Source organism: Scyliorhinus canicula, chromosome 25 (genome assembly GCF_902713615.1).
Source record: "Scyliorhinus canicula chromosome 25, sScyCan1.1, whole genome shotgun sequence".
In the NCBI taxonomy this organism is placed as follows: domain Eukaryota; kingdom Metazoa; phylum Chordata; class Chondrichthyes; order Carcharhiniformes; family Scyliorhinidae; genus Scyliorhinus; species Scyliorhinus canicula.
Genome location: NC_052170.1, coordinates 14,601,151 through 14,618,186, shown reverse-complemented (window position 1 = coordinate 14,618,186; position 17,036 = coordinate 14,601,151).

The window sequence follows — 17,036 nt, the reverse complement described above, 5'->3', positions numbered from 1 at the left end:
TCCCCTTACGACTGAATCCCCTATGACTATAGCCCTTCCACTCTTTTTCCCGCCCTTCTGTGCAGCAGAGCCAGCCACGGTGCCATGATCCTAGCTACTGCTGCCTTCCCCTAGTGAGTCATCCCCCCCAACAGTATCCAGAACGGTATACCTGCTTTGGAAGGAGATGACCGCAGGGGACACCTGCGCTGCCTTCCTGTTTTTTCTCTGCTTTCTCTATCCTTCCCCCTCTCCATCTACCTTTCCCCTCTCCATCAATCCTTCCCCCTCTCCATCTACCCTTTCCCCCTCTCCATCGATCCTTCCCCCCTCTCCATCTACCTTTCCCCCTCTCCATCTACCTTTCCCCTCTCCATCTATCCTTCCCCCTCTCCATCTACCCTTTCCCTCTCTCCATCAATCCTTCCCCCTCTCCATCTACCCTTTCCCCCTCTCCATCTATCCTTCCCCCGCTCCATCTATCCTTCCCCCTCTCCACCTATCCTTCCCCCTCTCCATCTACCCTTTCCCCTCTCCATCTATCCTTCCCCCTCTCCATCTACCTTTCCCCTCTCCATCTACCCTTCCCCCTCTCCATCTACCCTTTCCCCCTCTCCATCTATCCTTCCCCCTCTCCATCAATCCTTCCCCCTCTCCATCAATCCTTCCCCCTCTCCATCTACCCTTCCCCTCTCCATCTACCCTTCCCCCTCTCCATCTACCCTTTCCCTCTCGCATCTATTCTTCCCCCTCTCCATCCACCCTACCCCTCCCTCTCTCCATCTACTTTGCTCGCTCTCCCTCAAACATTCCTGTAACCTGTCTCGGCAGAAGCAGGATTTCAGAACGAGTACAGGGCTGCGAGTCTTGGAGTGAGAGCTGCTTAATAGTTTCAATAACAAACCCCAATCCAGGTGAGAATACAATATGGTGCTGATTTAACACCCAGGGCGTGTCTGAGCTGTGATTAAGGCCGGCAACATCTGTAGTGAGGTGAGGGCCCTTAAATCCTCTCTCCTTTGCTCAGTGTGTGTACCCAGGGAGTCTGTCTGACGGCTGTTTAACCAGCTGTGCGGTATGAGGTGATGTGTTGACAAGTGAATCATGTTTCATCATTCTCTTCATAAGGGTGGGGTGGGAATGTTCAGACAAGAACACTTTCTCTCCAACTTGTCCCTTGTTCATCTGCGGAACCTGCTGACTCTTGTTACAGATGGGTTTTCTCAATCCTGCTGTCAGTCTGTGTGTGCGGGCCTGTGTGTGAATAACGTGGAAACGCACAACACAGCCAAGTCTCACCCTCTTCTCATCACGCACACACACATATACACGCACACATACACACACGCACACATACACACACATACACACGCGCACACATACATACAGACACACGCGCACACACACATACACACGCACACACATACACATACACACGCACACACATACATACGCGCACACACACATACACACGCACACACATACACACGTGCGCACACACATACACACGCATACACATACATACACATGCACACACGCGCACACACACACACACCAGACACAAATGGTTAAATAGCCAACAGGCAGACGCCTGGTTGTGTGGGTGTGAGCGTGTGTGCAGGGGGGGAGGTGGGCGGAGCGACTGTGTTTGTGTACGCATGAGTGTGTACTCATGTATACTCCTTGAGTATAAGAATTGGCAAGTCATGTTGCAGAACCTTAGTTAGGCCACACTTGGAGTATAGTGTTCAATTCTGGTCGCCACACTACCAGAAGGATGTGGAGGCTTCAGAGAGGGTGCAGAAGAGATTTATCAGGATGTTGCCTGGTATGGAGGGCATTAGCTATGAGGCGAGGTTGAATAAACTCGGTTTGTTCTCACTGGAATGGAGGTTGAGGGGCGACCTGATAGAGGTCTACATAATTATGAGGGGCATAGACAGTGGATAGTCAGAGGCTTTTCCCCAGGGTAGAGGGGTCAATTACTAGGTTTAAGGTGCGAGGGGCAAGGTTAGAGAGGATGTACGAGGCATGTTTTTTATACAGAGGGTATTGGTGCCGGGAACTCGCTGTGGGAGGAGGTGGTGGAAGTAGGGACGATAGTGACATTTAAGGGGCATCTTGACAAATACATGAATAGGATGGGAATAGAGGGATACGGACCCCGGAAGTGTAAAAGATTTTAGTTTAGACAGGCAGCATGGTTGGCGCAGGCTTGGAGGGCCACACATACACACTCATTCATACACAGTCACTCTGCCCACCTCCCCCACACACACACACACACAGGCTCACCCACACACACACAGGCTCACCAACAAATACACACACACAAAAATACAAACACACAAACATTTTTTTAAAGAAAATATTTTATTGAGGCATTTATAATTTTAATACTTTAACATTCTAAACAACAGAGCGGGTCCAACACACACAAAAACCCCACGATAACATACCCAACATCCCCTCCCCCCGCCCTAACCCCTAGCAACCCATACGATTTCCTGCCCTTATTCTTCACTCCCAATTCCCGCCCCCCCAATCTCCCCCCCCCCCCCCCCACCGGCGACGGTCAATTTTCCTTAAAGAAGTCGATGAACGGGGCAGCACGGTGGCACAGTGGGTTAGCCCTGCAGCCTCACTGCGCCGAGGTCCCAGGTTCGATTCCTGCCCTGGGTCACTGTCCGTGTGGAGTTTGCACTTTCTCCCCGTGTCTGCGTGGGTTTCACCCCCACAACCCAAAGATGCGCAGGGTAGGTGGATTGGCTACGCTATATTGCTCCTTAATTGGAAAAAAAAATGAATTGGGCACTCTAAATTTATTTAAAAAAAAGAAGTTAATGAATGGCTGCCAACCGAGTGAACCCCTATAATGAACCCCTTAAGGCAAACTTAATCTTCTCTAGCCTACGAAACCCTGCCATGTCACTGACCCACACCCCTGACTTTGGAGGCTCCGAGTCCCTCCATCTCAGAACAATCCGTCTCTGGGCCACCAGGGAGGCAAAGGCCAAAACGTCGGCCTCCCCCCCCCCCCCCCCCCCCCGGGCTCCCGGATCATCCCACACTCCTGCCATCTCTCGGCTCGGAGTCACCCTTCCTTCCAGGGCCTCTGACATGACTTCTGAGAATCCCTGCCAAAATCCCCTCAGCTTCGGTCAAGCCCAAAACACATGTACACGATCCGCCGGCTTCTCCCTACCCATACCTGTCCTCCACCTCCTCAAAAAACCTACTCATCCGGGCCACATCATATCAGCAATGCGGACCACCTTGCACACAAACAAATACACATACAAAAATACACACACGTTACACAGTCACTCACACATGCACGCACGCACACACACAGTCGCTCTTTCACATACACGCACGCACAAACACAGGCACTCATACACACATACACAGTCACTCACTCACACAAACACATGTGCACTCACTCACTCACTCACTCACACACTCACACACATAATAATAATCTTTATTGTCACAAGTAGGTGAATTGGACATTCTGAATTTTCCCTCAGTGTACCCGAACAGGCGCCGGAGTGTGGCGACTAGGGGATTTTCACAACAACTTCATTGCAGTGTTAATGTAAGACGACTTGTGACAATAAAGATTATTAAGATTATTATTATGTAGGCTTACATCAACACTGCAATGAAGCTACTGTGAAAAGCCCCTAGTCGCCACATTCCGGCGCCTGTTAGGGTACACTGAGGGACAATTACGTCTTTTGGGACTTGTGGGAGGAAACCGGAGCACCCGGAGGGGGCTAGGCCGGCGCTGGAGTGGTTGGCGCCGTGCCAATTGGCACCGAAGGGCCTCCGCCAGCCGGCGCGAGTTGGCACATGCGCAGGAGCGCCAGCGTGTTCTCAGGACTGGCGCATGCGGAGGGGGCTTCTCCACGCCGGCCATGGCGGAGTTTGGCGGCAGCCGGCGCGGAGGGAAAGAGTGCCCCCACGGCACAGGCCTGCCTGCAGATTGGTGCGCCCCGATGGTGGGCCAGGCCACCGTGGGGGCCCCCCCCCAGCCTTGGGCCGGGTCCCCCCCCCCCCCCCCCCGAGGACTCCGCAGGCCTCCCTCAGAGCCAGGTCCCGCCGGTACGGACCTGGTCTAATCCACGCCAGCGGGACTGGCCGGGAACGGGTGGCCGCTCGACCCATCGGGGACCGGAAAATCGCCGGGGGGCCCACTGCCAATGGCCCCCGACCGGTATGGCGCGATTCCTGCCCCCCCCCTCCCACCCCGGCGATTCTCCGGCCCAGCGGGGGGTCGGAGAATCTCGCCCCATAACTATCTTTGAAGAAAGGCAGCATGGTGGCGCAGTGGGTTTGCCCTGCTGCCTCACGGGCCGAGGTCCCAGGTTTGATCCCGGCTCTGGGTCACTGTCCGTGTGGAGTTTGCACATTCTCCCCGTGTTTGCGTGGGTTTCACCGCCACAACCCACAGATGTGCAGGGTAGGTGAATTGGCCACGCTAAATTGCCCCTTAATTGGCAAAAATGAATTGAGTACTCTAAATTAAATTTATTGAAGCTTAAAAAAAAAGAAAAAAGAAAAAAAACTATTTTTGAAGAAGTCAATAACCGTTTCCATCTCCGGACAAACCCCATCTCAGACGAACTTGATTTTTTTTCCAGCTTAAGGAATTCGGCAAGGTTGCTCACCCCCCCCCCCCCCCCCCCCCCCCCCCCCCCGCTTCGGTGGCCCCTGAGTCCCTCCATTCCAACGGGAATGGCTACCAAGGAGGGGAAGGCCAAACATCGGCCTCTCTTGTCCCCTGGACTTCCGAGTCTTCCTACGCTCTGAAAATCGCCACTCCTGGATTCGGGGCGAATTTCACCTTCAATATTTCAGTCAGCGAACCCCCGCCAGAATTCCCCCCCCCCCCCCCCCCCCCCCCCCACTCGCCCCACCCCCACCCCTGAAGGAAATTTCATGATTCCCACAGATCGGTGCCCAAACTGAGGCCTCCTCCAGCCTTGGGTGTTGCCGCCATTGCCCCCACACCCTGGTGGCTGCCACCTCCACCGGACTTGTGGAGAACCTAGCCAGCGAGAACGGTCACCCCTCACCAGTGCCCATTAAGGGCGGCATGTGGCACAGTGGTTAGCACTGGGACTGCGGCGCTGAGGACCCGGGTTCGAATCCCGGCCCTGGGTCGCTGTCCGTGTGGAGTTTGCACATTCTCCCCGTGTCTGCGTGGTTTTCACCCCCACAACCCAAAAATGTGCAGAGTAGGTGGATTGGCCACGCTAAATTGCCCCTTAATTGGAAAAAATAATTGGGTAATCTAAATTTTAAAAAAAAAAGGGCGGCATGTGGCACAGTGGTTAGCACTGGGACTGCGGCTCTGAGGACCCGGGTTCGAATCCCGGCCCTGGGTCGCTGTCCGTGCGGAGTTTGCACATTCTCCCCGTGCCTGTGTGGGTCTCACCCTCACAACCCAAAGATGCGCATGGCAGGTGGATTGGCCGCGCTAAATTGCCCTTTAAATTGGGAAAAAAAATAATTGGGTAGTCCAAATTTTTACAACAGCGCCCCTTAGCTAGTGACCTGACAAGACGCTGCCTCCATGTGCCTCCACACCGACCCCTCCCCCACTACCCACTTCCATACCATGGCTATATTTGCTGCCCAGTAATAGTTCATTAAGTTTGGCAAGGCCGGCCCTCAGCAACCCCCACGCCCCCCTCACCCCACCCTCACGACACCGCTCCAGGAGCATCTTCTTGACCCGGCGGGAGGGGGGGGGGGGGGGGGGGGGGGGGGATTTCCCCACCCAAACAAACCCCAAAATCAGAGCGTTAACACTCCCAAAAAAATACCTTTAGAATAAAAATCGGAAGGTTATGTAAAACGAATAGGAACCTCGGGAGCACTGTCATTTTCACGGTCTGCATCCCGCCCCGCCAGCGGGAGCACATCCCACCTCTTCAAATCCCCCTTCACCTGTTCCACCAACTGCGCCAGGTTCCTCCTGTGCAATTATTCTAAAGTTCGTCCCCACCACTTTCAATGGCAGCTTGCCCAACCTCACCACCTGTCCCCTTGCCTGAATCGGGAAGACTTTACTCTTACCCATGTTTAATTTATACCCGGATAACCGGCCAAATTCCTCTAAGATGTTCATGATCGCCCAATGCCTCCCAAAGGGGCCAAAATGTAAAGTAATTGACCGTCCGAGTCTACTCTCCATTCCCCCCAGCTGCACACTATCCCTTTCCAACTCCTTGACGCTCTAAGCGCCATTGCCAATGGCTCTATCGCCAGGGCAAAAAGCAATGGGGTGAGTGGGCACCCCTGCCTTGTCCCATGGTGGAATCCAAAATACCCCAAACTCACCCGATTCATCCTCACACTCGCTACCGGCGCCCTGTACAGCAACCGGACTCAATCCCAATCTTCCCGAACCTTCCTAACACTCGCTACCGGCGCCCTGTACAGCAACCGGACCCAATCCCAATCTGCCCGAACCCGAACCATCCCAGTACTTCCCACAGATATTCCCATTCTCCCCAAGCAAAGGCCTTCTCTGTGTCCATAGCACCCGCCGACTCTACCTCCTGTTCCACCAGGGGCATCATTGTCACATTTAACAAACGCCTAACGTTCTCCGACAAAGGCCTCCCCTTTACAAACCCCGCCTGGTCCTCCCCTAACACCCCCGGTACACATTCTCGATCCTCGAGGCCAAGCTCTTCGCCAGCAGTTTGGCGTTCACATTTAGCGGCGAGATCGGGCGGTGGGACCCACATTGGGCCGAGTTCTTACCCTTCTTCAAAATTAAGGATAGCGAAGCCTGTGATAACGTAGGGGGAAGCTCCCCCTTCTCCCTCGTATCATCGTGTACCCTTACCAACAGGGGCCTCCGAGGCACCAGGAACTCATCCAGGCCCGAGGCCTTCCCTGCCTGCATTGCCCCCAATCCCTCCATCTCCTCCACCAGTGGCTGCCCCCAGCCCTCCTACCAGAACCTCCTCCACTATAGGGAACTCCAACCTGTCTTAAAATCGCCGCATTCCCCCCCCCCCCCCGTCGAGGGTTCTGATTCGTATAACCTCTTATACAATTCCTCAGAGGGCAGCACGGTGGCGCAGTGGGTTAGCCCTGTTGCCTCACGGCGCCGAGGTCCCAGGTTCGAATCCCGGCTCTGGGTCACTGTCTGTGTGGAGTTTGCACATTCTCCCCGTGTCTGCGTGGGTTTCGCCCCCACAACCCAAAGATGTGCAGAGTAGCTGGATTGGCCTCACTAAATTGCCCCTTAATTGGAAAAATGAATTGGGTACTCTAAATTTATTTTTTTTTAAAATACAATTTCTCAGACGCCCACCGGGTCCCAGACCACCCTTCCCCTCCCATCCTTCACCTTTCCGATCTCCCTTGAGCCTCCTGCTTCTTGAGTTGGTGAGCCAAGATCCTGCTCGCGTTCTCCCCATATTCACACACTGCCCCCCCCCCCCCCCCCCCGGGCCCTCCGTAGTTGCCCCGCTGCCTTCCACGTAGACACCAAACCGAACTGCATCCAGAGCTTCTGTCGTTCCTTCAACAACACAGCCTCCTGGGCCTCCAAACACCTCCTATCCACCTCCTGTCCACCTCCTGTCCACCTCCTGTCCACCTCCTGTCCACCTCCTGTCCACCTCCTGTCCACCTCCTATCCACCTCCTATCCACCTGCAGGATCACTTCCACCAGGCTAGCCATCACTGCCCGCTCTGTCCTATCCCTATGCGCCTGGATCGATATAAAGTCTCCCCCCAACACCCCCCCCCCCCACCCCACCTCCCTGACCACTGCCTTAAGCGCCTCCCATAACTGCCAAAACCTCATCCGTGTCAGTTAGCTCCACATACCTTCGAATGGCGGCTCTCACCCACTCGCACACCTCCTCATCTCCTAGCAACCCTATGTCTAATCTTCATTGCGGGCGCTGGCTCCGCCCCTCCCCCCCAGTGGGGCGTGTGATCTCACGCCGAGACCACAATCGGCGAATGCCCCGAGTCCACCACCCCGCCAGCATTTTTACAACTCCGGGTCGGAGGATCGCCGGGGGGGGGGGGGGGCGGCGTGAATCGGAGTGGTTCACGTCACTCCTTCGCGCCGGAGTTGCCCTTCCTGCCGGTTTCCAAAGATTTCCGCCCCAGTTCTATGTACATCACAGTACAGGCCCTTCAGCCCACGATGTTGTGCCGACCATTTATCCTAATCTAAGACCAACCTAAACCTACACCCCTTCAATTTACTGCTGTCCATGTGTCTGTCTAAGAGTCGCTTAAATGTCCCTAATAACTCTGACTCCACCACCTCTGCTGGCAGCGCATTCCACACACCCACCACTCTCTGTGTAAAGAACCTACCTCTGACATCTCCCCTATACCTTCCTCCAATCACCTTAAAATTATGGTTCCCTCGTGACAGCCATTTCCGCCCTGGGGAAAAGTCTCTGGCTAGCCACTCTATCCATGCCTCTCATCACCTTTTACACCTCTATCAAGTCACCTCTCTGCCTTCTTCGCTCCAGTGAGAAAAGCCCTAGCTCCCTCAACCTTTCTTCATCAGACTTGCTCTCCATTCCGGGCAGCATCCTGGTAAATCTCCTCTGTACCCTCTCCAAAGCATCCACATCCTTCCTATAATGAGGCAACCAGAACTGGACACAATATTCCAAGTGTGGTCTAACCAGGGTTTTATAAAGCTGCAGCAAAACTTCACGGCTCTTAAAACTCAATCCCCCTGTTAATGAAAGCCAACACACCGTACGTCTTCTTAACAACCCTATCAACCTGGGTGGCAACTTTGAGGGATCTATGTCCGTGGACCCCAAGATTCCTCTGTTCCGCCACACTTCCAAGAATCCTGGGCTGGATTCTCCATTATTGGGACTATGTCCCAACGCCTGCGTCAAAACCGCGGAGTTCTAGTCCTGAAAATCCTGGAAAAAAGTGAGAGGAATTCCCAGCCCTGCAGGGGCGAGCAGGGACCCGGAGTGAATCTCGCAGCTTTTGCTGCAGATACGCTGCCCCGTACTTCCGGGTCAGAGGCCGCGCATGCGCGACCTCCGGCGGCCACGCGTGCTCCATGGAGGACTTGGACCACAGAGACGCCCCCCCCCCCCACCCACCCCCGATCGGCCGCGCGCCCGACCTTCAAACCCTCGCACAATCATTCCCCGGCCGCCTATAAGGCCCCGCGCCGGCCTCCGATCGGCCAGTCCCCGACCAGGGCAGCCGTGGACTGAGTCCGCAGCTCCCATACGAGTATCCCGACCGGCTGGAGCAGGTTAGTTCCACGCCGTCGGGAACTCGGCCGGTTGGGGGCAGAGGATGCCGGAGCGGAGCCTCTGGCAATGGCCCCCGACGGCGTGGCGTGCTCCCCGGTGGCGTCGCCTTTCGGGGCCTGGAGGATTGCCGAACTGGCGCCAGTCCCAATTAGGGCGTCGGGGTGGGAGAATCCAGCCGCCTGCCTTTAACCCTGCATTCAGCATTCAAATCCGAGCTTCCAAAATGAATCACTTCACATTTATCAAGGTTGAACTCCATCTGCCAGTTCTCAGCCCAGCTCTGCATCCTGTCAATGTCCTGTTCTAACCTGCAACAACCCTCAACACTATCTACAACTCCACCAGCCTTCGTGTCATCGGCAAACTTACTCACCCACCCTTCCATTTCCGCATCCAAGTCATTTCATAAAACCACAAAGAGCAGAGGTCCCAGAACAGATCCTTGAGGGACACCACTGGTCACCGACCTCCAGGCGGAATACTTTCCATCCACTACCACTCGCTGTCGTCTTTCGGCCAGCCAATTCTGTATCCAGACAGCCAGATTTCCCTGTATCCCATGCCCCCTAACTTTCTGAATGAGCCTACCATGGGGAACCTTATCAAATGCGAAGTGATAGATCCGTGAGTACCCGCTGTGCACATTGTAGTACAGAAATTCCTTCTCGGTCTCCCAAACCTCCACGGATCCACCCCATCCATGCTCCCCCTTACCTCCTTTGCCACCGCCGACACCCTCCTCCAATCTTGGCTTGATAACTGCATTGAAATCCCTCCCCCCCCCCACCCCCCGGTGAGTCCAGGTCCGGGATCCTCCCCAACACCCACCTCATAAATTTGACATTATCCCAATTTGGGGCTTAAACGTTCATCAGATCCACTGGCATCCCCTCCAATTTCTCGCCCGTCATCACAAACCATGCCCCTCGAACCTGCCACTACATTCCCCACCTCGAACACTCCCCGGATGTTTATCAGCACCACCAATCCCTGCATCTTCATATCCAACCCTGAGTGAAAAACCCGGCCTACCCATCCTTTCCTCAGCCTTAGGAAGTTGTCACGGCGCCCACGGAAACCCCGGGGGTTTCGGCGATTGATTTCCCCGTGGGGCTGGCGGAGTACGAGTTCCCGTATTGACCAGATTGAGGCCCACCCAACAGGCGGGGGCCATTGCCAGAGGCTCCACTCCGGCATCCTCTGCCCCCAACCGGCCGAGTTCCCGAAGTCGTGGAACTAACCTGCTCCAGCCGGTCGGTATACTCGCCTGACTTTAAAACGTGCGACCCAGACCCAGACCGGTGTTCCCGATGATCCCGGGTTTGGGGAACCTGCGTAGCACGCCATGGCTGCCCCTTGGCTGTTAGTCCAAGGAAGGAACTGGAGTGTGAGCCGCACCGGCTGAGGTTATTCATGAAGACCCCGCCTTCTCAACCTCGCCCCTCGCCTGAGGTACGGTGACCCTCAGCTTAAATCGCCACCAGTCAGCTCTCCCCCCCCTCAAAGGGGAAAGCAGCCAATGGTCACCTGGGACTATGGCGACTTAATCCTTCCCATATATGAATGCACACACATTTACACAAACATAATCAAAACATCCAGTTGGACAGTCAGACAAACAGGCAAGCACACACATAACGGTAACGTGCACATGGATACAAACACAAGTATGCAAATCTTTCTTTAATAATTCCTGGGATGTGGGCGTCGCTGGTTAGGCCAGCATTTATTGCCCATCCCTTTTTTAAAAAACCCAATTATTTTTTCCAATAAAGGGGCAGTTTAGCCTGGCCAATCCACCTAAGCAGCACATCTTTGGGTTGTGGGGGTGCAACCCACGCAGACACGGGGAGAATGTGCAAACTCCACACGGTAGCATTGTGGATAGCACAATCGCTTCACAGCTCCAGGGTCCCAGGTTCGATTCCGGCTTGGGTCACTGTCTGTGCGGAGTCTGCACATCCTCCCCGTGTCTGCGTGGGTTTCCTCCGGGTGCTCCGGTTTCCTCCCACAGTCCAAAGATGTGCAGGTTAGGTGGATTGGCCGTGATAAATTCCCCTTAGTGTCCAAAATTGCCCTTAATGTTGGGTGCGGTTGCTGGGTTATGGGGATAGGGTGGAGGTGTTAACCTTGGGTAGGGTGCTCTTTCCAGGAGCTGGTGCAGACTCGATGGGCCGAATGGCCTCCTTCTGCACTGTAAATTCTATGTAAAGGACAGTGACCCAGGGCTGGGATTCGAACCCGGGTCCTCAGCGCCGTGAGGCAGCAATGCTAACCACTGTGCCACCGTGCTGCCCTTTTATTGCCCATCCCTAACTGCCCTTCAGAAGGTGACGGTGAGGTGCCTTCCTTTACCGCTGCAGTCCATGAGGTGTAGGTACACCCACAGTGCTGTTAGGAGGGAGCTTCAGGACTTTGACCCAGCGACAGTGACGGAACGGACGATATATTTCCAAGTCAGGGTGGTGAGTGACTTGGAGGGGAACCTCCAGGTGGCGGTGTCCCCATACGTCTGCGGCCCTCGGCCTTCTAGATGGTAGCGATTGTGGGTTTGGAAGGTGCTGCCTAAGGACCCTTGGTGAGTTCCTGCGGCACACCCTGTAGATGGTCCACACGGGGCCGATACACTCACGCTGCACACTCAATGTAGACCCATCCACAGACAGCTGTGCTCTCTAATGCTCCCTTTTCAAGAAATGTACAAGGGACCAGATCCTTGTGAAGGATTTTGTGTGTGTCTGTGAGTGGGTGTGTATAATGGAGCCAAAGATATTTCTCTCGTAAGTTCGGTGCCTGAGGCTCCATTCACAATGGTATGCATTCTCTGCCAACTGCCAGGTGAGTTAGGTTACGGGAACAATAGTATCCCTGTTCCCTGTCTGCCAGGTGTTTCTTGAGCTGACATGTCGGGAGCGTCTCACGTCCCAACCCAGATCTTTGTGGATTCTTCAGCTTTTAGCGCAAACCAGCCCTCATCTGGGCGTGACCGCATGCCTGACTTTGTCCAAATCTTGCAAACAGGAGATGGGGGGGGGGGTCTGCCCAGCTATTTCTCAGCTGGATTGCACTGGCTGACCAAGGAACGAGGACATGGTTCAGGCATTCAGGAGCTCTGGGGGGGGGGGGGGGGGGCAGGGCGCCACCCTCCCCCCTCCCCCTCCTCCTTCTTGGGCGGTCCCTCAGGGTCGAGGATGACTTGCTACCATCCCGGGGGAGGCGGAATGGTCCGATGCCGCATCCACCGACTCTGCCGCAGGTTTGGCAGGTCGTGCTCGAGGAGGTGGGTGGGTGGGACGCTCCGGAATCTACGCACCCCTTCCGCTGTTTACACTTGGTCCCCACGTCGTCCCTTCGATGCAAAAGGCCGAGGTGTCAAGGAGACGGGGGAGAAGGGTGCAGCGTGGAAGCTCACAGAAGGAGTCCCGTTGGCTCAGGGCAAAGGCAGCTAAATGGAGGGCAAAAGACTTTGTGGGGGGTGGGTGATTCGGGGAGGGATGGACAATGGGCCTGATGTTGGATGTGTGCAGAGATTTTACAGTTTTACAGTGCAGAAGGAAGCCATTCGGCCCATCGAGTCTGCACCGGCTCTTGAAAAGAGCACCCTACCCAAGGTCAACACCTCCACCCTATCCCCATAACCCAGTAACCCCACCCAACACTGAGGGAAATTTTGGACACTAAGGGCAATTTATCATGGCCAATCCACATAACCTGCACATCTTTGGACTGTGGGAGGAAACCGGAGCACCCGGAGGGAACGGGGAGAACGTGCAGACTCCGCACAGACAGTCACCCAAGCCGGGAATCGAACCTGGGACCCTGGAGCTGTGAATCAATTGTGCTAACCACTGGGCTACCGTGAGGGATGCAGAGCTGGAGGGTAATAGTTGAACACTGGCCCCGGACTGCAATGAATTGATACTAGTTGAAGGGCGAGAGTGAGGGTGGAGGGGCCGGGCTCGGCTTGGAGGAGGGGGTCAGATAGTAACCGAGGTCTTGGATCAGTGTCTGGACTCAATGGCAAAACGGTTCAGGCGTGTATCGTGCCCCCGCCAGATAACCCCCCTCCCATTTCACACTCAGTCGAGTTCCGATTGGCAGGGGGCAGGACCTCCGTCCGCCCTTTGGCACCAAGGCCCAGCTTGGAGAGCGGTCGATCAATGTGATTGGCTGGCACCTCCCCAACCCGCCCAGACACACCCTGCGGTGGCCAGAAAGGGTACTGCAGCGCTCTGACTGGGACTAAGGCCTGGGACTGTTGTAAAGGTAAACCCTGGGGGTCCCGGCTGGGGGCGGGACAGTAAGGGATGCCCTAGGACGTTGGGGGGGGTTCGATTGTGGAGTCGTGGGTAGGCCGGGGTGGGGGGGGGGGGGGGGGGTTTGGTGGCAGAGAAAGGCTCGGAGGCCCCCCTTCCCCCCCCCCGCTCTCCTCGCCCCTCCTGCCCCAGATTGCGAGTTGGTTCTTTTTCGGTTTCCCACCCTGCTCTGACTCACGCCCGCCTGCCTAAAAATTAAAGCATGGTGGCCTTAAGCGGCCCTCAGCAATCTATGGAACCCCTACAGTGCAGAAGGAGGCCACTCGGCCCAGCATGTCCGTACTGACCCTCTGGAAGAGCACCCGACTTCGGCCCCCTCCCCCTCCCGCCCTACCCCGCAATGTGACGGCCAGGAATGAGAAGCCGAAAAGGTTGTCCATTCGTAAATTTTAAGTCTTTGATCTCGGAAGGAGCAAAAAAAAACCACCTGCAGGTCGCGAGACAAACTTGGCTGAAATTAGGAAAGCGCCAAATAGACATTTCTCCCTCACGCTGTGCCTGTATTACCTGAACCTGAAGGTTCTTGCCAAACCCCCCCCCCCCCCCCCCCCCCCCCCACCCACCTCTCACTTGGTTCAGATGTTAAACCATTGCCTCGCCGCCTGCTGAGGTGTTCCGAGGTAACAGCCTCTCACACGTCCATGTGCGATTCTCTCTCACACACTCATTTCCATGGCTCCGCCATTGTGTGAGGGGGCGGTGATGAGAGCAGACTGAAATGGCCCATCAAGCCACTCAGTTGTGTTCGACCGTAACCAAAACACACCTACACGGGGCAGCACAGTAGCACAGTGGTTAGCACTGTGGCTTCACCGTGCCAGGGTCCCATGTTCGATTCCCGGCTGGGTCACTGCCTGTGCGGAGTCTGCACGTCCTCCCCGTGTGTGTGTGGGTTTGCTCCGGGTGCTCCGGTTTCCTCCCACAGTCCAAAGATGTGCGGGTTAGGTGGATTGCCCGTGCTAAATTGCCCTGAGTGTCCAAAAAGGTCAGGAGGGGTTATTGGGTTACGGGGATAGGGTGGAAGTGAGGGCTTAAGTGGGGTCGGTGCAGACTCGATGGGCCGAATGGCCCCCTTCTGCACTGTATGTTCTATGTACACCTCAACGATTGCAGTGGTTCAAGAAGGCAGCTCACCACCACCTTCTGAAGGGCAACTAGGGATGGGCGGCACGGTAGCATGGTGGTTAGCATAACTGCTTCACAGATCCAGGGTCCCAGGTTCGATTCCCCGCTGGGTCACTGCCAGTGCGGAGTCTGCACATCCGCCCCGTGTGTGCGTGGGTTTCCTCCGGGTGCTCCGGTTTCCTCCCACAGTCCAAAGATGTGCAGGTTAGGTGGATTGGCCATGATAAATTGCCCTTGGTGTCCAAAATTGCCCTTGGTATTGGGTGGGGTTACTGGGTTATGGGGATAGGGTGGAAGTGTTGACCTCGGGTAGGGTGCTCTTTCCAAGAGCCGGTGCAGACTCGATGGGCCGAATGGCCTCCTTCTGCACTGTAAATTCTATGAAACCAGCGACGCCCACATCCCGTAAATGGATTTTTAAAAGAAATTCCTGTCTAGGGGGGACAAGCCAAGAAGAGACGCAGGCCCGAACAGGGTGGAGCTGCCCTGGGCCGAGGAGAGGTCGAATTCCTCCAACGCTGTCCGCTGCTCTCCCTCATTTCCCCCTCCCCCCCCCCCCCCCCCCACCTCCCCCCCAACCCTTCATTTCAGTGGAAGTAGAATCTGTCGCCACACTTCTGTTTTCTGACCCCCGTTGTAACTGGGGGGGGGGGGCTAAAGTCCGAGGGCAGAATGTTACCCCCCACCACAAGGCAGGCTCTGTGGCCTCGTGGGGATGGGGGGGGAGGGGGGGGGGGGGAGGTGTGGGGGGCATAGGATTTCCTGGACAAGATTCCCCCCCTTGGTGATCGTGCCTTCACCTGCCTGACTCCGATGCTCTGGAATTCACTCCCTAAACCTCTCTCTCTCTCTCTCTCTTCCTTATTAAGACGTTTCTCAAAAACGTATGCAAGATAGCTGTTTGCCACCTGTGCTAACATCTCTGCCTGTGCCGTGGTCTCCCGTCTCGCTGGATAATGCTCCTGAGGAGCATTTTATTTTGCGGAGGCTAGATCTATGAAAGTTCTTGCTGTCGAAGGATAGAACCGGGGCGGGGGGGGGGTTCTGCTGACCGAGCACAACCTCAGGCCCGAAGATGAGGTACGCTGCGCTCGGAATAAATTATTCCCTGCTCACGGCAGTTGGCGGAATTTGAATTTGACTCGTAAAATCTGGAACTGACGGCTAGCCTTGGCAATGGTGACCCCGGAACTATCATTGACCATCGTTATTGTTAAACAGGGGGGGGGGGGGGGGGGGGGGGGGTGACAGAGGGACAAGATTCAGCGCTGGTACAGAATTGTGGGTGACCTCACGATTGCAGAGGGTAGACTGTGAGAGATAGAACATAGAACATAGAACAGTACAGCACAGAACAGGCCCTTCAGCCCTCGATGTTGTGCCGAACAATGATCTGGACTGAGAAGGAACGTGTCGATTTAATAACAATCATCACCTTCTATCAGTGCCACAAGTCGGCTCGCATTCACCCTGCAATGACGTTACTGTGAAAAGCCCCGAGTCGCCACGTTCCGGCGCCCGTTCGGGTACACAGAGGGGGGGGGGGGGGGGGGGGGGGGGGGGGGGGGGGGATTCAGAATGTCCAATCCGCCTAACAAGCACGTCTTTCGGGACTTTCGGGAGGAAACCCGCGGGGGGGGGGAACGTGCAGACTCCGCACAGGCAGTGACCCCCCAAGCCGGGAATCGAACCCGGGACCCCTGGAGCCGTGAAGCAGCAGTGCCAGCCCCACTGTGCGACCGTCGGCATTCCTCTGCCAGCTGGCAACAGATCCCAGGCAGACCGGGCGTGATCGCATCTCTGAGATTCAGACAGCGCTGACAAATCAAACATTCCTGCCGTAAAGCATCGAAGCTGCCTCTCCCCGCCCGCCTCAACTCAGCACCTCTGCCGCAGCCCCCCCCCCCCCCCCCCCCCCCCCCCCAACCCATCCCACTTCCTGAACATACCGGCTCCTGAATCCGTCCCCCATCTCCCATGGTGTGCCGCCCATTTTCACGCTTTGGCCCAATCGGGTCACGGAGAGCTGTGGGCTCCACCCCCCCCCCCCCACCCCCACCCCCACATGAAGCCCCCGCCCTCTCCCGGACCGGGATAAAAAGGGGGCACCCCCTCCGCTGCCGGATCAGCCAGCCCGCACCCCAGAGCCGTCCTCACCTGCAGAGCGCCCTCCCTACAAGCCAACTCCGGTTTAGCCATGACTTCCTTTCTCTCGTCCAGGAGCACAAAGGGCAGGTACGGGGCCGGCATGTCCACCGCTAGTCTGCCCGGCAGATCGCCGAGGTTAAGCAGCAGCATCAGCTCCATGTCCTTTAGTCGCGGCGTTAG